We start from the raw sequence: 22,699 nt of genomic DNA, 5'->3' as shown, positions 1-22,699 counted from the left end.
AACCCTGTAAGGGGGTGGTGCACTGTACCCGAAGATACTGCCATATCGGGTCAATGCATAGGGCGACGGAAGCAAGCTTCGAAATCGGCCCCCGTTCTCAAAAATCCATTTAATATATGGTCCCCAGATAGGGGACGTATCAGATATTAAACTGATAAGAACAGATACTACACTTGATCTTAGCCAAAAGGCCGAGAAGCGATAACCGTGAAAGGGGCGGGCCCAACAAGGTCCCCTTCATGGGCACTATCACTGCTTGCTGTCAGGGAGGCTGCCAGACAATTTTCCATGCACACTCTGGGCTGGGGGGCAGTCAACCACCAGTACACACAGCAGAACCTAAACCCATACCATTATTGCTAAGCAGCAAGACAGGGGCCCATTGCACTCCCACGGGGCCTTTTTAAATGCAATCCATAACCCGGATTTGCCAGGAACCCTTCTTACTCCTCCTACTTGCATGTGACACTGGGCTTAGGATCTGCATAGGAAACACACACACAAGCACACACCTACCTTTGTTGCCTGCAGATGCCTCCTTGGCTGTCCCCAAACGGTATCAAACCAACACCCACGGGAAGCTGTAAGCATAGAGGACATGCCTGCACCCCATTGGACTTACCTGTGTGGGTTAAATCCGGGTTATTTGACAACCTATGGCGGTGATGGTTCTGCTCAGGCAGAGCAGTGCTGATGCTCCTCATAAAGCTGTCGCTGCTGTGAAGGTTCTAGGTGACATCACAAATCCCTTTGGTTACATACACAACAAAGCTGGGTTGTTGTTGTTTACACTCTGCAAGGCCTGTGGAAGTGAGTGACATCATAGCACTGTAGTTCTGAGGGTTCAAGATGGATGCAACAATCTCCTGTTGCTTCTATGAAGGCCGTAATAGACGACATCACCAAACAGCTCCATAGTCACATACACAGCAAAGGAGAGATGTTGTTTACACCTAGTGATGTCAGTGGTATTGAGTGACATCACAGCACAGTGCTAAGGCTCCTGGGCCTGGACACAGCAGCGGCTGCAATATCTCAACGGAGAATACGTTTATATCTATGTGTGTGTGTGCGCATATATATATATATATATATATATATATATATATATATATATATATCTTCTCCGCCGAAATCACTTTTAAACCCATTTCCACCTTTTTTTCCCTTCTCTTCCTCTTACTTTTTTTTCACGTTTTTTTACGTTTTTCTCCTTTTCGCCTCTTTTCTGGGCGTATTATTCTTCTTTTTCTTCTTTTTTTTCGTCTAATGCATACCCCATCAGTGCAGCAATGCTTATTCAATACCGCCAGCAGATGGAGACACTGGGGGATAATTTTCTAAGGATTTATACTGATTTTTCCTGTCTGAATTTGTCGCACAGAAAGTTGCAGGCCAAATATGTGTGACATTTCTGCGACTTTAGCTTCTAGAGCATTTTTACAACATTATACATAGGTGCTGAATACATAAAAAGCGACTGTTCAGCGACAGACAAGTCGCATCGGCTGAAAGTAGGCCAGAATGTCAGTCCATGTTGGAGCAGGTTTAGATACAGTCTAAAGCATAGATCTCAAAGTCTGTGCACAGAATTTAGCAAGGGCCTCGCACCTTCTGATGCATCAGGTAGGTGCACAATAGCATAGCCTAACCCTCTGTACTTTGGTCTATATTGATGCGGGACATAGACAGCCAGCTGATGACCAATCCATTAGTGCAATGGATGGCTGGAAGCATTTGTCTTTGCCTTTGCAATACCACAGAAGCAATGCATGGTCAATGTACAGCAATGACACACCTGTGTGAACAGCCAGGAGACCCCCCCCCCCCCCCCATGTTATGTTACATAGTTACATAGTTAGTACGGTCGAAAAAAGACATATGTCCATCACGTTCAACCAGGGAATTAAGGGGTAGGGGTGTGGCGCGATATTGGGGAAGGGATGAGATTTTATATTTCTTCATAAGCATTAATCTTATTTTGTCAATTAGGAACATTCAGCACCCACCCGCTATCAAGGCAGCTGCCTATCATGTCATGCCCTACCTGCACAGGTGTGCTGGCTACTCAAATGATCCAATTAAGGAGGCCATTTAGTCAGCAGCAGCAGAAGTCCTGTGCCTGGACGCTCCAACAGGGGCCAGACACAAGCAGAAGCAGAAGCAGCAGAAGCAGCAGCAGCACCACCTTTTGTTTTTTGGCTGCAGCAGCAGCAAGGCCCACAGGGCTGGCTAGCTGGCTAGCCAGCAAGCAGGTAGCAATGAAAGTAGGAATCTTTCTTTTTAACCCTGTAAGGGGGTGGTGCACTGTACCCGAAGATACTGCCATATCGGGTCAATGCATAGGGCGACGGAAGCAAGCTTCGAAATCGGCCCCCGTTCTCAAAAATCCATTTAATATATGGTCCCCAGATAGGGGACGTATCAGATATTAAACTGATAAGAACAGATACTACACTTGATCTTAGCCAAAAGGCCGAGAAGCGATAACCGTGAAAGGGGCGGGCCCAACAAGGTCCCCTTCATGGGCACTATCACTGCTTGCTGTCAGGGAGGCTGCCAGACAATTTTCCATGCACACTCTGGGCTGGGGGGCAGTCAACCACCAGTACACACAGCAGAACCTAAACCCATACCATTATTGCTAAGCAGCAAGACAGGGGCCCATTGCACTCCCACGGGGCCTTTTTAAATGCAATCCATAACCCGGATTTGCCAGGAACCCTTCTTACTCCTCCTACTTGCATGTGACACTGGGCTTAGGATCTGCATAGGAAACACACACACAAGCACACACCTACCTTTGTTGCCTGCAGATGCCTCCTTGGCTGTCCCCAAACGGTATCAAACCAACACCCACGGGAAGCTGTAAGCATAGAGGACATGCCTGCACCCCATTGGACTTACCTGTGTGGGTTAAATCCGGGTTATTTGACAACCTATGGCGGTGATGGTTCTGCTCAGGCAGAGCAGTGCTGATGCTCCTCATAAAGCTGTCGCTGCTGTGAAGGTTCTAGGTGACATCACAAATCCCTTTGGTTACATACACAACAAAGCTGGGTTGTTGTTGTTTACACTCTGCAAGGCCTGTGGAAGTGAGTGACATCATAGCACTGTAGTTCTGAGGGTTCAAGATGGATGCAACAATCTCCTGTTGCTTCTATGAAGGCCGTAATAGACGACATCACCAAACAGCTCCATAGTCACATACACAGCAAAGGAGAGATGTTGTTTACACCTAGTGATGTCAGTGGTATTGAGTGACATCACAGCACAGTGCTAAGGCTCCTGGGCCTGGACACAGCAGCGGCTGCAATATCTCAACGGAGAATACGTTTATATCTATGTGTGTGTGTGCGCATATATATATATATATATATATATATATATATATATATATATATATTTCTCCGCCGAAATCACTTTTAAACCCATTTCCACCTTTTTTTCCCTTCTCTTCCTCTTACTTTTTTTTCACGTTTTTTTACGTTTTTCTCCTTTTCGCCTCTTTTCTGGGCGTATTATTCTTCTTTTTCTTCTTTTTTTTCGTCTAATGCATACCCCATCAGTGCAGCAATGCTTATTCAATACCGCCAGCAGATGGAGACACTGGGGGATAATTTTCTAAGGATTTATACTGATTTTTCCTGTCTGAATTTGTCGCACAGAAAGTTGCAGGCCAAATATGTGTGACATTTCTGCGACTTTAGCTTCTAGAGCATTTTTACAACATTATACATAGGTGCTGAATACATAAAAAGCGACTGTTCAGCGACAGACAAGTCGCATCGGCTGAAAGTAGGCCAGAATGTCAGTCCATGTTGGAGCAGGTTTAGATACAGTCTAAAGCATAGATCTCAAAGTCTGTGCACAGAATTTAGCAAGGGCCTCGCACCTTCTGATGCATCAGGTAGGTGCACAATAGCATAGCCTAACCCTCTGTACTTTGGTCTATATTGATGCGGGACATAGACAGCCAGCTGATGACCAATCCATTAGTGCAATGGATGGCTGGAAGCATTTGTCTTTGCCTTTGCAATACCACAGAAGCAATGCATGGTCAATGTACAGCAATGACACACCTGTGTGAACAGCCAGGAGACCCCCCCCCCCCCCATGTTATGTTACATAGTTACATAGTTAGTACGGTCGAAAAAAGACATATGTCCATCACGTTCAACCAGGGAATTAAGGGGTAGGGGTGTGGCGCGATATTGGGGAAGGGATGAGATTTTATATTTCTTCATAAGCATTAATCTTATTTTGTCAATTAGGAACATTCAGCACCCACCCGCTATCAAGGCAGCTGCCTATCATGTCATGCCCTACCTGCACAGGTGTGCTGGCTACTCAAATGATCCAATTAAGGAGGCCATTTAGTCAGCAGCAGCAGAAGTCCTGTGCCTGGACGCTCCAACAGGGGCCAGACACAAGCAGAAGCAGAAGCAGCAGAAGCAGCAGCAGCACCACCTTTTGTTTTTTGGCTGCAGCAGCAGCAAGGCCCACAGGGCTGGCTAGCTGGCTAGCCAGCAAGCAGGTAGCAATGAAAGTAGGAATCTTTCTTTTTAACCCTGTAAGGGGGTGGTGCACTGTACCCGAAGATACTGCCATATCGGGTCAATGCATAGGGCGACGGAAGCAAGCTTCGAAATCGGCCCCCGTTCTCAAAAATCCATTTAATATATGGTCCCCAGATAGGGGACGTATCAGATATTAAACTGATAAGAACAGATACTACACTTGATCTTAGCCAAAAGGCCGAGAAGCGATAACCGTGAAAGGGGCGGGCCCAACAAGGTCCCCTTCATGGGCACTATCACTGCTTGCTGTCAGGGAGGCTGCCAGACAATTTTCCATGCACACTCTGGGCTGGGGGGCAGTCAACCACCAGTACACACAGCAGAACCTAAACCCATACCATTAACCATTATTGCTAAGCAGCAAGACAGGGGCCCATTGCACTCCCACGGGGCCTTTTTAAATGCAATCCATAACCCGGATTTGCCAGGAACCCTTCTTACTCCTCCTACTTGCATGTGACACTGGGCTTAGGATCTGCATAGGAAACACACACACACAAGCACACACCTACCTTTGTTGCCTGCAGATGCCTCCTTGGCTGTCCCCAAACGGTATCAAACCAACACCCACGGGAAGCTGTAAGCATAGAGGACATGCCTGCACCCCATTGGACTTACCTGTGTGGGTTAAATCCGGGTTATTTGACAACCTATGGCGGTGATGGTTCTGCTCAGGCAGAGCAGTGCTGATGCTCCTCATAAAGCTGTCGCTGCTGTGAAGGTTCTAGGTGACATCACAAATCCCTTTGGTTACATACACAACAAAGCTGGGTTGTTGTTGTTTACACTCTGCAAGGCCTGTGGAAGTGAGTGACATCATAGCACTGTAGTTCTGAGGGTTCAAGATGGATGCAACAATCTCCTGTTGCTTCTATGAAGGCCGTAATAGACGACATCACCAAACAGCTCCATAGTCACATACACAGCAAAGGAGAGATGTTGTTTACACCTAGTGATGTCAGTGGTATTGAGTGACATCACAGCACAGTGCTAAGGCTCCTGGCCTGGACACAGCAGCGGCTGCATTATCTCAACGGAGAATACGTTTATATCTATGTGTGTGTGTGCGCATATATATATATATATATATATATATATATATATATATATATATATTTCTCCGCCGAAATCACTTTTAAACCCATTTCCACCTTTTTTTCCCTTCTCTTCCTCTTACTTTTTTTTCACGTTTTTTTACGTTTTTCTCCTTTTCGCCTCTTTTCTGGGCGTATTATTCTTCTTTTTCTTCTTTTTTTTCGTCTAATGCATACCCCATCAGTGCAGCAATGCTTATTCAATACCGCCAGCAGATGGAGACACTGGGGGATAATTTTCTAAGGATTTATACTGATTTTTCCTGTCTGAATTTGTCGCACAGAAAGTTGCAGGCCAAATATGTGTGACATTTCTGCGACTTTAGCTTCTAGAGCATTTTTACAACATTATACATAGGTGCTGAATACATAAAAAGCGACTGTTCAGCGACAGACAAGTCGCATCGGCTGAAAGTAGGCCAGAATGTCAGTCCATGTTGGAGCAGGTTTAGATACAGTCTAAAGCATAGATCTCAAAGTCTGTGCACAGAATTTAGCAAGGGCCTCGCACCTTCTGATGCATCAGGTAGGTGCACAATAGCATAGCCTAACCCTCTGTACTTTGGTCTATATTGATGCGGGACATAGACAGCCAGCTGATGACCAATCCATTAGTGCAATGGATGGCTGGAAGCATTTGTCTTTGCCTTTGCAATACCACAGAAGCAATGCATGGTCAATGTACAGCAATGACACACCTGTGTGAACAGCCAGGAGACCCCCCCCCCCCCATGTTATGTTACATAGTTACATAGTTAGTACGGTCGAAAAAAGACATATGTCCATCACGTTCAACCAGGGAATTAAGGGGTAGGGGTGTGGCGCGATATTGGGGAAGGGATGAGATTTTATATTTCTTCATAAGCATTAATCTTATTTTGTCAATTAGGAACATTCAGCACCCACCCGCTATCAAGGCAGCTGCCTATCATGTCATGCCCTACCTGCACAGGTGTGCTGGCTACTCAAATGATCCAATTAAGGAGGCCATTTAGTCAGCAGCAGCAGAAGTCCTGTGCCTGGACGCTCCAACAGGGGCCAGACACAAGCAGAAGCAGAAGCAGCAGAAGCAGCAGCAGCACCACCTTTTGTTTTTTGGCTGCAGCAGCAGCAAGGCCCACAGGGCTGGCTAGCTGGCTAGCCAGCAAGCAGGTAGCAATGAAAGTAGGAATCTTTCTTTTTAACCCTGTAAGGGGGTGGTGCACTGTACCCGAAGATACTGCCATATCGGGTCAATGCATAGGGCGACGGAAGCAAGCTTCGAAATCGGCCCCCGTTCTCAAAAATCCATTTAATATATGGTCCCCAGATAGGGGACGTATCAGATATTAAACTGATAAGAACAGATACTACACTTGATCTTAGCCAAAAGGCCGAGAAGCGATAACCGTGAAAGGGGCGGGCCCAACAAGGTCCCCTTCATGGGCACTATCACTGCTTGCTGTCAGGGAGGCTGCCAGACAATTTTCCATGCACACTCTGGGCTGGGGGGCAGTCAACCACCAGTACACACAGCAGAACCTAAACCCATACCATTATTGCTAAGCAGCAAGACAGGGGCCCATTGCACTCCCACGGGGCCTTTTTAAATGCAATCCATAACCCGGATTTGCCAGGAACCCTTCTTACTCCTCCTACTTGCATGTGACACTGGGCTTAGGATCTGCATAGGAAACACACACACAAGCACACACCTACCTTTGTTGCCTGCAGATGCCTCCTTGGCTGTCCCCAAACGGTATCAAACCAACACCCACGGGAAGCTGTAAGCATAGAGGACATGCCTGCACCCCATTGGACTTACCTGTGTGGGTTAAATCCGGGTTATTTGACAACCTATGGCGGTGATGGTTCTGCTCAGGCAGAGCAGTGCTGATGCTCCTCATAAAGCTGTCGCTGCTGTGAAGGTTCTAGGTGACATCACAAATCCCTTTGGTTACATACACAACAAAGCTGGGTTGTTGTTGTTTACACTCTGCAAGGCCTGTGGAAGTGAGTGACATCATAGCACTGTAGTTCTGAGGGTTCAAGATGGATGCAACAATCTCCTGTTGCTTCTATGAAGGCCGTAATAGACGACATCACCAAACAGCTCCATAGTCACATACACAGCAAAGGAGAGATGTTGTTTACACCTAGTGATGTCAGTGGTATTGAGTGACATCACAGCACAGTGCTAAGGCTCCTGGGCCTGGACACAGCAGCGGCTGCAATATCTCAACGGAGAATACGTTTATATCTATGTGTGTGTGTGCGCATATATATATATATATATATATATATATATATATATATATATATATTTCTCCGCCGAAATCACTTTTAAACCCATTTCCACCTTTTTTTCCCTTCTCTTCCTCTTACTTTTTTTTCACGTTTTTTTACGTTTTTCTCCTTTTCGCCTCTTTTCTGGGCGTATTATTCTTCTTTTTCTTCTTTTTTTTCGTCTAATGCATACCCCATCAGTGCAGCAATGCTTATTCAATACCGCCAGCAGATGGAGACACTGGGGGATAATTTTCTAAGGATTTATACTGATTTTTCCTGTCTGAATTTGTCGCACAGAAAGTTGCAGGCCAAATATGTGTGACATTTCTGCGACTTTAGCTTCTAGAGCATTTTTACAACATTATACATAGGTGCTGAATACATAAAAAGCGACTGTTCAGCGACAGACAAGTCGCATCGGCTGAAAGTAGGCCAGAATGTCAGTCCATGTTGGAGCAGGTTTAGATACAGTCTAAAGCATAGATCTCAAAGTCTGTGCACAGAATTTAGCAAGGGCCTCGCACCTTCTGATGCATCAGGTAGGTGCACAATAGCATAGCCTAACCCTCTGTACTTTGGTCTATATTGATGCGGGACATAGACAGCCAGCTGATGACCAATCCATTAGTGCAATGGATGGCTGGAAGCATTTGTCTTTGCCTTTGCAATACCACAGAAGCAATGCATGGTCAATGTACAGCAATGACACACCTGTGTGAACAGCCAGGAGACCCCCCCCCCCATGTTATGTTACATAGTTACATAGTTAGTACGGTCGAAAAAAGACATATGTCCATCACGTTCAACCAGGGAATTAAGGGGTAGGGGTGTGGCGCGATATTGGGGAAGGGATGAGATTTTATATTTCTTCATAAGCATTAATCTTATTTTGTCAATTAGGAACATTCAGCACCCACCCGCTATCAAGGCAGCTGCCTATCATGTCATGCCCTACCTGCACAGGTGTGCTGGCTACTCAAATGATCCAATTAAGGAGGCCATTTAGTCAGCAGCAGCAGAAGTCCTGTGCCTGGACGCTCCAACAGGGGCCAGACACAAGCAGAAGCAGAAGCAGCAGAAGCAGCAGCAGCACCACCTTTTGTTTTTTGGCTGCAGCAGCAGCAAGGCCCACAGGGCTGGCTAGCTGGCTAGCCAGCAAGCAGGTAGCAATGAAAGTAGGAATCTTTCTTTTTAACCCTGTAAGGGGGTGGTGCACTGTACCCGAAGATACTGCCATATCGGGTCAATGCATAGGGCGACGGAAGCAAGCTTCGAAATCGGCCCCCGTTCTCAAAAATCCATTTAATATATGGTCCCCAGATAGGGGACGTATCAGATATTAAACTGATAAGAACAGATACTACACTTGATCTTAGCCAAAAGGCCGAGAAGCGATAACCGTGAAAGGGGCGGGCCCAACAAGGTCCCCTTCATGGGCACTATCACTGCTTGCTGTCAGGGAGGCTGCCAGACAATTTTCCATGCACACTCTGGGCTGGGGGGCAGTCAACCACCAGTACACACAGCAGAACCTAAACCCATACCATTATTGCTAAGCAGCAAGACAGGGGCCCATTGCACTCCCACGGGGCCTTTTTAAATGCAATCCATAACCCGGATTTGCCAGGAACCCTTCTTACTCCTCCTACTTGCATGTGACACTGGGCTTAGGATCTGCATAGGAAACACACACACACAAGCACACACCTACCTTTGTTGCCTGCAGATGCCTCCTTGGCTGTCCCCAAACGGTATCAAACCAACACCCACGGGAAGCTGTAAGCATAGAGGACATGCCTGCACCCCATTGGACTTACCTGTGTGGGTTAAATCCGGGTTATTTGACAACCTATGGCGGTGATGGTTCTGCTCAGGCAGAGCAGTGCTGATGCTCCTCATAAAGCTGTCGCTGCTGTGAAGGTTCTAGGTGACATCACAAATCCCTTTGGTTACATACACAACAAAGCTGGGTTGTTGTTGTTTACACTCTGCAAGGCCTGTGGAAGTGAGTGACATCATAGCACTGTAGTTCTGAGGGTTCAAGATGGATGCAACAATCTCCTGTTGCTTCTATGAAGGCCGTAATAGACGACATCACCAAACAGCTCCATAGTCACATACACAGCAAAGGAGAGATGTTGTTTACACCTAGTGATGTCAGTGGTATTGAGTGACATCACAGCACAGTGCTAAGGCTCCTGGGCCTGGACACAGCAGCGGCTGCAATATCTCAACGGAGAATACGTTTATATCTATGTGTGTGTGTGCGCATATATATATATATATATATATATATATATATATATATATATTTCTCCGCCGAAATCACTTTTAAACCCATTTCCACCTTTTTTTCCCTTCTCTTCCTCTTACTTTTTTTTCACGTTTTTTTACGTTTTTCTCCTTTTCGCCTCTTTTCTGGGCGTATTATTCTTCTTTTTCTTCTTTTTTTTCGTCTAATGCATACCCCATCAGTGCAGCAATGCTTATTCAATACCGCCAGCAGATGGAGACACTGGGGGATAATTTTCTAAGGATTTATACTGATTTTTCCTGTCTGAATTTGTCGCACAGAAAGTTGCAGGCCAAATATGTGTGACATTTCTGCGACTTTAGCTTCTAGAGCATTTTTACAACATTATACATAGGTGCTGAATACATAAAAAGCGACTGTTCAGCGACAGACAAGTCGCATCGGCTGAAAGTAGGCCAGAATGTCAGTCCATGTTGGAGCAGGTTTAGATACAGTCTAAAGCATAGATCTCAAAGTCTGTGCACAGAATTTAGCAAGGGCCTCGCACCTTCTGATGCATCAGGTAGGTGCACAATAGCATAGCCTAACCCTCTGTACTTTGGTCTATATTGATGCGGGACATAGACAGCCAGCTGATGACCAATCCATTAGTGCAATGGATGGCTGGAAGCATTTGTCTTTGCCTTTGCAATACCACAGAAGCAATGCATGGTCAATGTACAGCAATGACACACCTGTGTGAACAGCCAGGAGACCCCCCCCCCCCATGTTATGTTACATAGTTACATAGTTAGTACGGTCGAAAAAAGACATATGTCCATCACGTTCAACCAGGGAATTAAGGGGTAGGGGTGTGGCGCGATATTGGGGAAGGGATGAGATTTTATATTTCTTCATAAGCATTAATCTTATTTTGTCAATTAGGAACATTCAGCACCCACCCGCTATCAAGGCAGCTGCCTATCATGTCATGCCCTACCTGCACAGGTGTGCTGGCTACTCAAATGATCCAATTAAGGAGGCCATTTAGTCAGCAGCAGCAGAAGTCCTGTGCCTGGACGCTCCAACAGGGGCCAGACACAAGCAGAAGCAGAAGCAGCAGAAGCAGCAGCAGCACCACCTTTTGTTTTTTGGCTGCAGCAGCAGCAAGGCCCACAGGGCTGGCTAGCTGGCTAGCCAGCAAGCAGGTAGCAATGAAAGTAGGAATCTTTCTTTTTAACCCTGTAAGGGGGTGGTGCACTGTACCCGAAGATACTGCCATATCGGGTCAATGCATAGGGCGACGGAAGCAAGCTTCGAAATCGGCCCCCGTTCTCAAAAATCCATTTAATATATGGTCCCCAGATAGGGGACGTATCAGATATTAAACTGATAAGAACAGATACTACACTTGATCTTAGCCAAAAGGCCGAGAAGCGATAACCGTGAAAGGGGCGGGCCCAACAAGGTCCCCTTCATGGGCACTATCACTGCTTGCTGTCAGGGAGGCTGCCAGACAATTTTCCATGCACACTCTGGGCTGGGGGGCAGTCAACCACCAGTACACACAGCAGAACCTAAACCCATACCATTATTGCTAAGCAGCAAGACAGGGGCCCATTGCACTCCCACGGGGCCTTTTTAAATGCAATCCATAACCCGGATTTGCCAGGAACCCTTCTTACTCCTCCTACTTGCATGTGACACTGGGCTTAGGATCTGCATAGGAAACACACACACAAGCACACACCTACCTTTGTTGCCTGCAGATGCCTCCTTGGCTGTCCCCAAACGGTATCAAACCAACACCCACGGGAAGCTGTAAGCATAGAGGACATGCCTGCACCCCATTGGACTTACCTGTGTGGGTTAAATCCGGGTTATTTGACAACCTATGGCGGTGATGGTTCTGCTCAGGCAGAGCAGTGCTGATGCTCCTCATAAAGCTGTCGCTGCTGTGAAGGTTCTAGGTGACATCACAAATCCCTTTGGTTACATACACAACAAAGCTGGGTTGTTGTTGTTTACACTCTGCAAGGCCTGTGGAAGTGAGTGACATCATAGCACTGTAGTTCTGAGGGTTCAAGATGGATGCAACAATCTCCTGTTGCTTCTATGAAGGCCGTAATAGACGACATCACCAAACAGCTCCATAGTCACATACACAGCAAAGGAGAGATGTTGTTTACACCTAGTGATGTCAGTGGTATTGAGTGACATCACAGCACAGTGCTAAGGCTCCTGGGCCTGGACACAGCAGCGGCTGCAATATCTCAACGGAGAATACGTTTATATCTATGTGTGTGTGTGCGCATATATATATATATATATATATATATATATATATATATATATATATATTTCTCCGCCGAAATCACTTTTAAACCCATTTCCACCTTTTTTTCCCTCCTCTTCCTCTTACTTTTTTTTCACGTTTTTTTACGTTTTTCTCCTTTTCGCCTCTTTTCTGGGCGTATTATTCTTCTTTTTCTTCTTTTTTTTCGTCTAATGCATACCCCATCAGTGCAGCAATGCTTATTCAATACCGCCAGCAGATGGAGACACTGGGGGATAATTTTCTAAGGATTTATACTGATTTTTCCTGTCTGAATTTGTCGCACAGAAAGTTGCAGGCCAAATATGTGTGACATTTCTGCGACTTTAGCTTCTAGAGCATTTTTACAACATTATACATAGGTGCTGAATACATAAAAAGCGACTGTTCAGCGACAGACAAGTCGCATCGGCTGAAAGTAGGCCAGAATGTCAGTCCATGTTGGAGCAGGTTTAGATACAGTCTAAAGCATAGATCTCAAAGTCTGTGCACAGAATTTAGCAAGGGCCTCGCACCTTCTGATGCATCAGGTAGGTGCACAATAGCATAGCCTAACCCTCTGTACTTTGGTCTATATTGATGCGGGACATAGACAGCCAGCTGATGACCAATCCATTAGTGCAATGGATGGCTGGAAGCATTTGTCTTTGCCTTTGCAATACCACAGAAGCAATGCATGGTCAATGTACAGCAATGACACACCTGTGTGAACAGCCAGGAGACCCCCCCCCATGTTATGTTACATAGTTACATAGTTAGTACGGTCGAAAAAAGACATATGTCCATCACGTTCAACCAGGGAATTAAGGGGTAGGGGTGTGGCGCGATATTGGGGAAGGGATGAGATTTTATATTTCTTCATAAGCATTAATCTTATTTTGTCAATTAGGAACATTCAGCACCCACCCGCTATCAAGGCAGCTGCCTATCATGTCATGCCCTACCTGCACAGGTGTGCTGGCTACTCAAATGATCCAATTAAGGAGGCCATTTAGTCAGCAGCAGCAGAAGTCCTGTGCCTGGACGCTCCAACAGGGGCCAGACACAAGCAGAAGCAGAAGCAGCAGAAGCAGCAGCAGCACCACCTTTTGTTTTTTGGCTGCAGCAGCAGCAAGGCCCACAGGGCTGGCTAGCTGGCTAGCCAGCAAGCAGGTAGCAATGAAAGTAGGAATCTTTCGTTTTAACCCTGTAAGGGGGTGGTGCACTGTACCCGAAGATACTGCCATATCGGGTCAATGCATAGGGCGACGGAAGCAAGCTTCGAAATCGGCCCCCGTTCTCAAAAATCCATTTAATATATGGTCCCCAGATAGGGGACGTATCAGATATTAAACTGATAAGAACAGATACTACACTTGATCTTAGCCAAAAGGCCGAGAAGCGATAACCGTGAAAGGGGCGGGCCCAACAAGGTCCCCTTCATGGGCACTATCACTGCTTGCTGTCAGGGAGGCTGCCAGACAATTTTCCATGCACACTCTGGGCTGGGGGGCAGTCAACCACCAGTACACACAGCAGAACCTAAACCCATACCATTATTGCTAAGCAGCAAGACAGGGGCCCATTGCACTCCCACGGGGCCTTTTTAAATGCAATCCATAACCCGGATTTGCCAGGAACCCTTCTTACTCCTCCTACTTGCATGTGACACTGGGCTTAGGATCTGCATAGGAAACACACACACAAGCACACACCTACCTTTGTTGCCTGCAGATGCCTCCTTGGCTGTCCCCAAACGGTATCAAACCAACACCCACGGGAAGCTGTAAGCATAGAGGACATGCCTGCACCCCATTGGACTTACCTGTGTGGGTTAAATCCGGGTTATTTGACAACCTATGGCGGTGATGGTTCTGCTCAGGCAGAGCAGTGCTGATGCTCCTCATAAAGCTGTCGCTGCTGTGAAGGTTCTAGGTGACATCACAAATCCCTTTGGTTACATACACAACAAAGCTGGGTTGTTGTTGTTTACACTCTGCAAGGCCTGTGGAAGTGAGTGACATCATAGCACTGTAGTTCTGAGGGTTCAAGATGGATGCAACAATCTCCTGTTGCTTCTATGAAGGCCGTAATAGACGACATCACCAAACAGCTCCATAGTCACATACACAGCAAAGGAGAGATGTTGTTTACACCTAGTGATGTCAGTGGTATTGAGTGACATCACAGCACAGTGCTAAGGCTCCTGGGCCTGGACACAGCAGCGGCTGCAATATCTCAACGGAGAATACGTTTATATCTATGTGTGTGTGTGCGCATATATATATATATATATATATATATATATATATATATATATATATATATTTCTCCGCCGAAATCACTTTTAAACCCATTTCCACCTTTTTTTCCCTCCTCTTCCTCTTACTTTTTTTTCACGTTTTTTTACGTTTTTCTCCTTTTCGCCTCTTTTCTGGGCGTATTATTCTTCTTTTTCTTCTTTTTTTTCGTCTAATGCATACCCCATCAGTGCAGCAATGCTTATTCAATACCGCCAGCAGATGGAGACACTGGGGGATAATTTTCTAAGGATTTATACTGATTTTTCCTGTCTGAATTTGTCGCACAGAAAGTTGCAGGCCAAATATGTGTGACATTTCTGCGACTTTAGCTTCTAGAGCATTTTTACAACATTATACATAGGTGCTGAATACATAAAAAGCGACTGTTCAGCGACAGACAAGTCGCATCGGCTGAAAGTAGGCCAGAATGTCAGTCCATGTTGGAGCAGGTTTAGATACAGTCTAAAGCATAGATCTCAAAGTCTGTGCACAGAATTTAGCAAGGGCCTCGCACCTTCTGATGCATCAGGTAGGTGCACAATAGCATAGCCTAACCCTCTGTACTTTGGTCTATATTGATGCGGGACATAGACAGCCAGCTGATGACCAATCCATTAGTGCAATGGATGGCTGGAAGCATTTGTCTTTGCCTTTGCAATACCACAGAAGCAATGCATGGTCAATGTACAGCAATGACACACCTGTGTGAACAGCCAGGAGACCCCCCCCCATGTTATGTTACATAGTTACATAGTTAGTACGGTCGAAAAAAGACATATGTCCATCACGTTCAACCAGGGAATTAAGGGGTAGGGGTGTGGCGCGATATTGGGGAAGGGATGAGATTTTATATTTCTTCATAAGCATTAATCTTATTTTGTCAATTAGGAACATTCAGCACCCACCCGCTATCAAGGCAGCTGCCTATCATGTCATGCCCTACCTGCACAGGTGTGCTGGCTACTCAAATGATCCAATTAAGGAGGCCATTTAGTCAGCAGCAGCAGAAGTCCTGTGCCTGGACGCTCCAACAGGGGCCAGACACAAGCAGAAGCAGAAGCAGCAGAAGCAGCAGCAGCACCACCTTTTGTTTTTTGGCTGCAGCAGCAGCAAGGCCCACAGGGCTGGCTAGCTGGCTAGCCAGCAAGCAGGTAGCAATGAAAGTAGGAATCTTTCTTTTTAACCCTGTAAGGGGGTGGTGCACTGTACCCGAAGATACTGCCATATCGGGTCAATGCATAGGGCGACGGAAGCAAGCTTCGAAATCGGCCCCCGTTCTCAAAAATCCATTTAATATATGGTCCCCAGATAGGGGACGTATCAGATATTAAACTGATAAGAACAGATACTACACTTGATCTTAGCCAAAAGGCCGAGAAGCGATAACCGTGAAAGGGGCGGGCCCAACAAGGTCCCCTTCATGGGCACTATCACTGCTTGCTGTCAGGGAGGCTGCCAGACAATTTTCCATGCACACTCTGGGCTGGGGGGCAGTCAACCACCAGTACACACAGCAGAACCTAAACCCATACCATTATTGCTAAGCAGCAAGACAGGGGCCCATTGCACTCCCACGGGGCCTTTTTAAATGCAATCCATAACCCGGATTTGCCAGGAACCCTTCTTACTCCTCCTACTTGCATGTGACACTGGGCTTAGGATCTGCATAGGAAACACACACACAAGCACACACCTACCTTTGTTGCCTGCAGATGCCTCCTTGGCTGTCCCCAAACGGTATCAAACCAACACCCACGGGAAGCTGTAAGCATAGAGGACATGCCTGCACCCCATTGGACTTACCTGTGTGGGTTAAATCCGGGTTATTTGACAACCTATGGCGGTGATGGTTCTGCTCAGGCAGAGCAGTGCTGATGCTCCTCATAAAGCTGTCGCTGCTGTGAAGGTTCTAGGTGACATCACAAATCCCTTTGGTTACATACACAACAAAGCTGGGTTGTTGTTGTTTACACTCTGCAAGGCCTGTGGAAGTGAGTGACATCATAGCACTGTAGTTCTGAGGGTTCAAGATGGATGCAACAATCTCCTGTTGCTTCTATGAAGGCCGTAATAGACGACATCACCAAACAGCTCCATAGTCACATACACAGCAAAGGAGAGATGTTGTTTACACCTAGTGATGTCAGTGGTATTGAGTGACATCACAGCACAGTGCTAAGGCTCCTGGGCCTGGACACAGCAGCGGCTGCAATATCTCAACGGAGAATACGTTTATATCTATGTGTGTGTGTGCGCATATATATATATATATATATATATATATATATATATATATATTTCTCCGCCGAAATCACTTTTAAACCCATTTCCACCTTTTTTTCCCTTCTCTTCCTCTTACTTTTTTTTCACGTTTTTTTACGTTTTTCTCCTTTTCGCCTCTTTTCTGGGCGTATTATTCTTCTTTTTCTTCTTTTTTTTCGTCTAATGCATACCCCATCAGTGCAGCAATGCTTATTCAATACCGCCAGCAGATGGAGACACTGGGGGATAATTTTCTAAGGATTTATACTGATTTTTCCTGTCTGAATTTGTCGCACAGAAAGTTGCAGGCCAAATATGTGTGACATTTCTGCGACTTTAGCTTCTAGAGCATTTTTACAACATTATACATAGGTGCTGAATACATAAAAAGCGACTGTTCAGCGACAGACAAGTCGCATCGGCTGAAAGTAGGCCAGAATGTCAGTCCATGTTGGAGCAGGTTTAGATACAGTCTAAAGCATAGATCTCAAAGTCTGTGCACAGAATTTAGCAAGGGCCTCGCACCTTCTGATGCATCAGGTAGGTGCACAATAGCATAGCCTAACCCTCTGTACTTTGGTCTATATTGATGCGGGACATAGACAGCCAGCTGATGACCAATCCATTAGTGCAATGGATGGCTGGAAGCATTTGTCTTTGCCTTTGCAATACCACAGAAGCAATGCATGGTCAATGTACAGCAATGACACACCTGTGTGAACAGCCAGGAGACCCCCCCCCCCCCCCCCCCATGTTATGTTACATAGTTACATAGTTAGTACGGTCGAAAAAAGACATATGTCCATCACGTTCAACCAGGGAATTAAGGGGTAGGGGTGTGGCGCGATATTGGGGAAGGGATGAGATTTTATATTTCTTCATAAGCATTAATCTTATTTTGTCAATTAGGAACATTCAGCACCCACCCGCTATCAAGGCAGCTGCCTATCATGTCATGCCCTACCTGCACAGGTGTGCTGGCTACTCAAATGATCCAATTAAGGAGGCCATTTAGTCAGCAGCAGCAGAAGTCCTGTGCCTGGACGCTCCAACAGGGGCCAGACACAAGCAGAAGCAGAAGCAGCAGAAGCAGCAGCAGCACCACCTTTTGTTTTTTGGCTGCAGCAGCAGCAAGGCCCACAGGGCTGGCTAGCTGGCTAGCCAGCAAGCAGGTAGCAATGAAAGTAGGAATCTTTCTTTTTAACCCTGTAAGGGGGTGGTGCACTGTACCCGAAGATACTGCCATATCGGGTCAATGCATAGGGCGACGGAAGCAAGCTTCGAAATCGGCCCCCGTTCTCAAAAATCCATTTAATATATGGTCCCCAGATAGGGGACGTATCAGATATTAAACTGATAAGAACAGATTTTTTTTTTTTTTTTTTTTTATCTAAAGCCGAGGAACGTGCTTTCGATTCACCCAAAGTGCAAGAAAAAGTGCAAACGTGTTACACTAAAAAAAACGTGCACAAAGGATGCGGTCTATCGCAAGCCCTTCTCCGATAGGAGAGAGGCCCCCCAACAAACCTTACCCTTCGCCTCCGGACCAAAAGGTACCTGCGAGGTTCCAGGTTCGATGTCCCTTTTCGCCGAAGCTACTAGGAGACCACAAATGCTCCCGGCATCCCCCTTGGCGTTAGCCAAGGTATCTGCCCGCAGAGCCGATTACGGTAGGTACCCTGCGAAGCAGGAGTACCCGGGGTGTTTGCAGGGAGGTGCGGAACCTAATGGCCACACACCTCCCCTAGACCGCCAGGAGGGACACCCAGAAGGGCTACCGCATCCTGACAAATCCTGTGAACACACAACACGCAAAAAGTGACACAGTGAGACAAAAAATAAATAAATAAGTGAATGTGTGCAGATATACTGCCCGGACATCCGGCCGGATCTATAAAAATTTCTCTGATCCTAGCCAGAAGGCCGGGAATCAAGAGGTGAGTGCCACAAGGTGAAGAGATTATGGTGCCCGTGCTTCAACTCAGTGAGCCTATTCTCCCAGTGAGTTTCGGCACCTCGGGGTCACCACTCCCCGAGGCACAAAAGTACCTCGGCTCTAGACCCTCTCAGCCTCATGGCGAGACCCGGAGGGAACAGGTCACATCGGGGCAGCCGTCGAGCTGATTCCTCAGAACCAGCCCCGGAAAGCCCTGGTACACCTGCATCCTCCATGCAGCACCCATCCCCACCAGCATGAAAACTGATAAGAACAGATACTACACTTGATCTTAGCCAAAAGGCCGAGAAGCGATAACCGTGAAAGGGGCGGGCCCAACAAGGTCCCCTTCATGGGCACTATCACTGCTTGCTGTCAGGGAGGCTGCCAGACAATTTTCCATGCACACTCTGGGCTGGGGGGCAGTCAACCACCAGTACACACAGCAGAACCTAAACCCATACCATTATTGCTAAGCAGCAAGACAGGGGCCCATTGCACTCCCACGGGGCCTTTTTAAATGCAATCCATAACCCGGATTTGCCAGGAACCCTTCTTACTCCTCCTACTTGCATGTGACACTGGGCTTAGGATCTGCATAGGAAACACACACACAAGCACACACCTACCTTTGTTGCCTGCAGATGCCTCCTTGGCTGTCCCCAAACGGTATCAAACCAACACCCACGGGAAGCTGTAAGCATAGAGGACATGCCTGCACCCCATTGGACTTACCTGTGTGGGTTAAATCCGGGTTATTTGACAACCTATGGCGGTGATGGTTCTGCTCAGGCAGAGCAGTGCTGATGCTCCTCATAAAGCTGTCGCTGCTGTGAAGGTTCTAGGTGACATCACAAATCCCTTTGGTTACATACACAACAAAGCTGGGTTGTTGTTGTTTACACTCTGCAAGGCCTGTGGAAGTGAGTGACATCATAGCACTGTAGTTCTGAGGGTTCAAGATGGATGCAACAATCTCCTGTTGCTTCTATGAAGGCCGTAATAGACGACATCACCAAACAGCTCCATAGTCACATACACAGCAAAGGAGAGATGTTGTTTACACCTAGTGATGTCAGTGGTATTGAGTGACATCACAGCACAGTGCTAAGGCTCCTGGGCCTGGACACAGCAGCGGCTGCAATATCTCAACGGAGAATACGTTTATATCTATGTGTGTGTGTGCGCATATATATATATATATATATATATATATATATATATATATATATTTCTCCGCCGAAATCACTTTTAAACCCATTTCCACCTTTTTTTCCCTTCTCTTCCTCTTACTTTTTTTTCACGTTTTTTTACGTTTTTCTCCTTTTCGCCTCTTTTCTGGGCGTATTATTCTTCTTTTTCTTCTTTTTTTTCGTCTAATGCATACCCCATCAGTGCAGCAATGCTTATTCAATACCGCCAGCAGATGGAGACACTGGGGGATAATTTTCTAAGGATTTATACTGATTTTTCCTGTCTGAATTTGTCGCACAGAAAGTTGCAGGCCAAATATGTGTGACATTTCTGCGACTTTAGCTTCTAGAGCATTTTTACAACATTATACATAGGTGCTGAATACATAAAAAGCGACTGTTCAGCGACAGACAAGTCGCATCGGCTGAAAGTAGGCCAGAATGTCAGTCCATGTTGGAGCAGGTTTAGATACAGTCTAAAGCATAGATCTCAAAGTCTGTGCACAGAATTTAGCAAGGGCCTCGCACCTTCTGATGCATCAGGTAGGTGCACAATAGCATAGCCTAACCCTCTGTACTTTGGTCTATATTGATGCGGGACATAGACAGCCAGCTGATGACCAATCCATTAGTGCAATGGATGGCTGGAAGCATTTGTCTTTGCCTTTGCAATACCACAGAAGCAATGCATGGTCAATGTACAGCAATGACACACCTGTGTGAACAGCCAGGAGACCCCCCCCCCCCCCCCCCCCCCATGTTATGTTACATAGTTACATAGTTAGTACGGTCGAAAAAAGACATATGTCCATCACGTTCAACCAGGGAATTAAGGGGTAGGGGTGTGGCGCGATATTGGGGAAGGGATGAGATTTTATATTTCTTCATAAGCATTAATCTTATTTTGTCAATTAGGAACATTCAGCACCCACCCGCTATCAAGGCAGCTGCCTATCATGTCATGCCCTACCTGCACAGGTGTGCTGGCTACTCAAATGATCCAATTAAGGAGGCCATTTAGTCAGCAGCAGCAGAAGTCCTGTGCCTGGACGCTCCAACAGGGGCCAGACACAAGCAGAAGCAGAAGCAGCAGAAGCAGCAGCAGCACCACCTTTTGTTTTTTGGCTGCAGCAGCAGCAAGGCCCACAGGGCTGGCTAGCTGGCTAGCCAGCAAGCAGGTAGCAATGAAAGTAGGAATCTTTCTTTTTAACCCTGTAAGGGGGTGGTGCACTGTACCCGAAGATACTGCCATATCGGGTCAATGCATAGGGCGACGGAAGCAAGCTTCGAAATCGGCCCCCGTTCTCAAAAAATCCATTTAATATATGGTCCCCAGATAGGGGACGTATCAGATATTAAACTGATAAGAACAGATACTACACTTGATCTTAGCCAAAAGGCCGAGAAGCGATAACCGTGAAAGGGGCGGGCCCAACAAGGTCCCCTTCATGGGCACTATCACTGCTTGCTGTCAGGGAGGCTGCCAGACAATTTTCCATGCACACTCTGGGCTGGGGGGGCAGTCAACCACCAGTACACACAGCAGAACCTAAACCCATACCATTATTGCTAAGCAGCAAGACAGGGGCCCATTGCACTCCCACGGGGCCTTTTTAAATGCAATCCATAACCCGGATTTGCCAGGAACCCTTCTTACTCCTCCTACTTGCATGTGACACTGGGCTTAGGATCTGCATAGGAAACACACACACAAGCACACACCTACCTTTGTTGCCTGCAGATGCCTCCTTGGCTGTCCCCAAACGGTATCAAACCAACACCCACGGGAAGCTGTAAGCATAGAGGACATGCCTGCACCCCATTGGACTTACCTGTGTGGGTTAAATCCGGGTTATTTGACAACCTATGGCGGTGATGGTTCTGCTCAGGCAGAGCAGTGCTGATGCTCCTCATAAAGCTGTCGCTGCTGTGAAGGTTCTAGGTGACATCACAAATCCCTTTGGTTACATACACAACAAAGCTGGGTTGTTGTTGTTTACACTCTGCAAGGCCTGTGGAAGTGAGTGACATCATAGCACTGTAGTTCTGAGGGTTCAAGATGGATGCAACAATCTCCTGTTGCTTCTATGAAGGCCGTAATAGACGACATCACCAAACAGCTCCATAGTCACATACACAGCAAAGGAGAGATGTTGTTTACACCTAGTGATGTCAGTGGTATTGAGTGACATCACAGCACAGTGCTAAGGCTCCTGGGCCTGGACACAGCAGCGGCTGCAATATCTCAACGGAGAATACGTTTATATCTATGTGTGTGTGTGCGCATATATATATATATATATATATATATATATATATATATATATATATATATATTTCTCCGCCGAAATCACTTTTAAACCCATTTCCACCTTTTTTTTCCCTTCTCTTCCTCTTACTTTTTTTTCACGTTTTTTTACGTTTTTCTCCTTTTCGCCTCTTTTCTGGGCGTATTATTCTTCTTTTTCTTCTTTTTTTTCGTCTAATGCATACCCCCATCAGTGCAGCAATGCTTA

At 46.4% G+C, this 22,699-nt stretch overlaps 10 non-coding genes and 1 pseudogene across 10 annotated transcripts; all 11 read right to left on the bottom strand.

Annotated features, from left to right (window-relative positions):
* Positions 1 to 12: 12 nt before the first annotated feature.
* On the bottom strand, positions 13 to 203 carry LOC130329380 (U2 spliceosomal RNA). The gene has a single exon (XR_008872967.1). It is a non-coding gene; the product is annotated as a U2 spliceosomal RNA (small nuclear RNA).
* A 2,094-nt stretch (positions 204 to 2,297) lies between these two features.
* Positions 2,298 to 2,488, bottom strand: LOC130329379 (U2 spliceosomal RNA). Its single transcript, XR_008872966.1, has one exon. It is a non-coding gene; the product is annotated as a U2 spliceosomal RNA (small nuclear RNA).
* A 2,091-nt stretch (positions 2,489 to 4,579) lies between these two features.
* Positions 4,580 to 4,770, bottom strand: LOC130329378 (U2 spliceosomal RNA). The gene has a single exon (XR_008872965.1). It is a non-coding gene; the product is annotated as a U2 spliceosomal RNA (small nuclear RNA).
* Positions 4,771 to 6,868: 2,098 nt separating this feature from the next.
* Positions 6,869 to 7,059, bottom strand: LOC130329388 (U2 spliceosomal RNA). The gene has a single exon (XR_008872973.1). It is a non-coding gene; the product is annotated as a U2 spliceosomal RNA (small nuclear RNA).
* A 2,088-nt stretch (positions 7,060 to 9,147) lies between these two features.
* Positions 9,148 to 9,338, bottom strand: LOC130329387 (U2 spliceosomal RNA). Its single transcript, XR_008872972.1, has one exon. It is a non-coding gene; the product is annotated as a U2 spliceosomal RNA (small nuclear RNA).
* A 2,087-nt stretch (positions 9,339 to 11,425) lies between these two features.
* On the bottom strand, positions 11,426 to 11,616 carry LOC130329386 (U2 spliceosomal RNA). The gene has a single exon (XR_008872971.1). It is a non-coding gene; the product is annotated as a U2 spliceosomal RNA (small nuclear RNA).
* A 2,088-nt stretch (positions 11,617 to 13,704) lies between these two features.
* LOC130329385 (U2 spliceosomal RNA) lies at positions 13,705 to 13,895 on the bottom strand. The gene has a single exon (XR_008872970.1). It is a non-coding gene; the product is annotated as a U2 spliceosomal RNA (small nuclear RNA).
* Positions 13,896 to 15,985: 2,090 nt separating this feature from the next.
* On the bottom strand, positions 15,986 to 16,176 carry LOC130329377 (U2 spliceosomal RNA). Its single transcript, XR_008872964.1, has one exon. It is a non-coding gene; the product is annotated as a U2 spliceosomal RNA (small nuclear RNA).
* A 2,092-nt stretch (positions 16,177 to 18,268) lies between these two features.
* On the bottom strand, positions 18,269 to 18,455 carry LOC130329382 (U2 spliceosomal RNA). Its single transcript, XR_008872969.1, has one exon. It is a non-coding gene; the product is annotated as a U2 spliceosomal RNA (small nuclear RNA).
* A 691-nt stretch (positions 18,456 to 19,146) lies between these two features.
* Positions 19,147 to 19,306, bottom strand: LOC130329384 (U2 spliceosomal RNA; annotated as a pseudogene).
* Positions 19,307 to 21,403: 2,097 nt separating this feature from the next.
* LOC130329381 (U2 spliceosomal RNA) lies at positions 21,404 to 21,595 on the bottom strand. Its single transcript, XR_008872968.1, has one exon. It is a non-coding gene; the product is annotated as a U2 spliceosomal RNA (small nuclear RNA).
* Positions 21,596 to 22,699: the final 1,104 nt, after the last annotated feature.

Source organism: Hyla sarda, unplaced genomic scaffold (assembly GCF_029499605.1).
Source record: "Hyla sarda isolate aHylSar1 unplaced genomic scaffold, aHylSar1.hap1 scaffold_3164, whole genome shotgun sequence".
NCBI lineage: Eukaryota > Metazoa > Chordata > Amphibia > Anura > Hylidae > Hyla > Hyla sarda.
The sequence above is the reverse complement of the archived record's forward strand: the minus strand, read 5'-3'. Positions and strand labels throughout refer to the sequence as shown.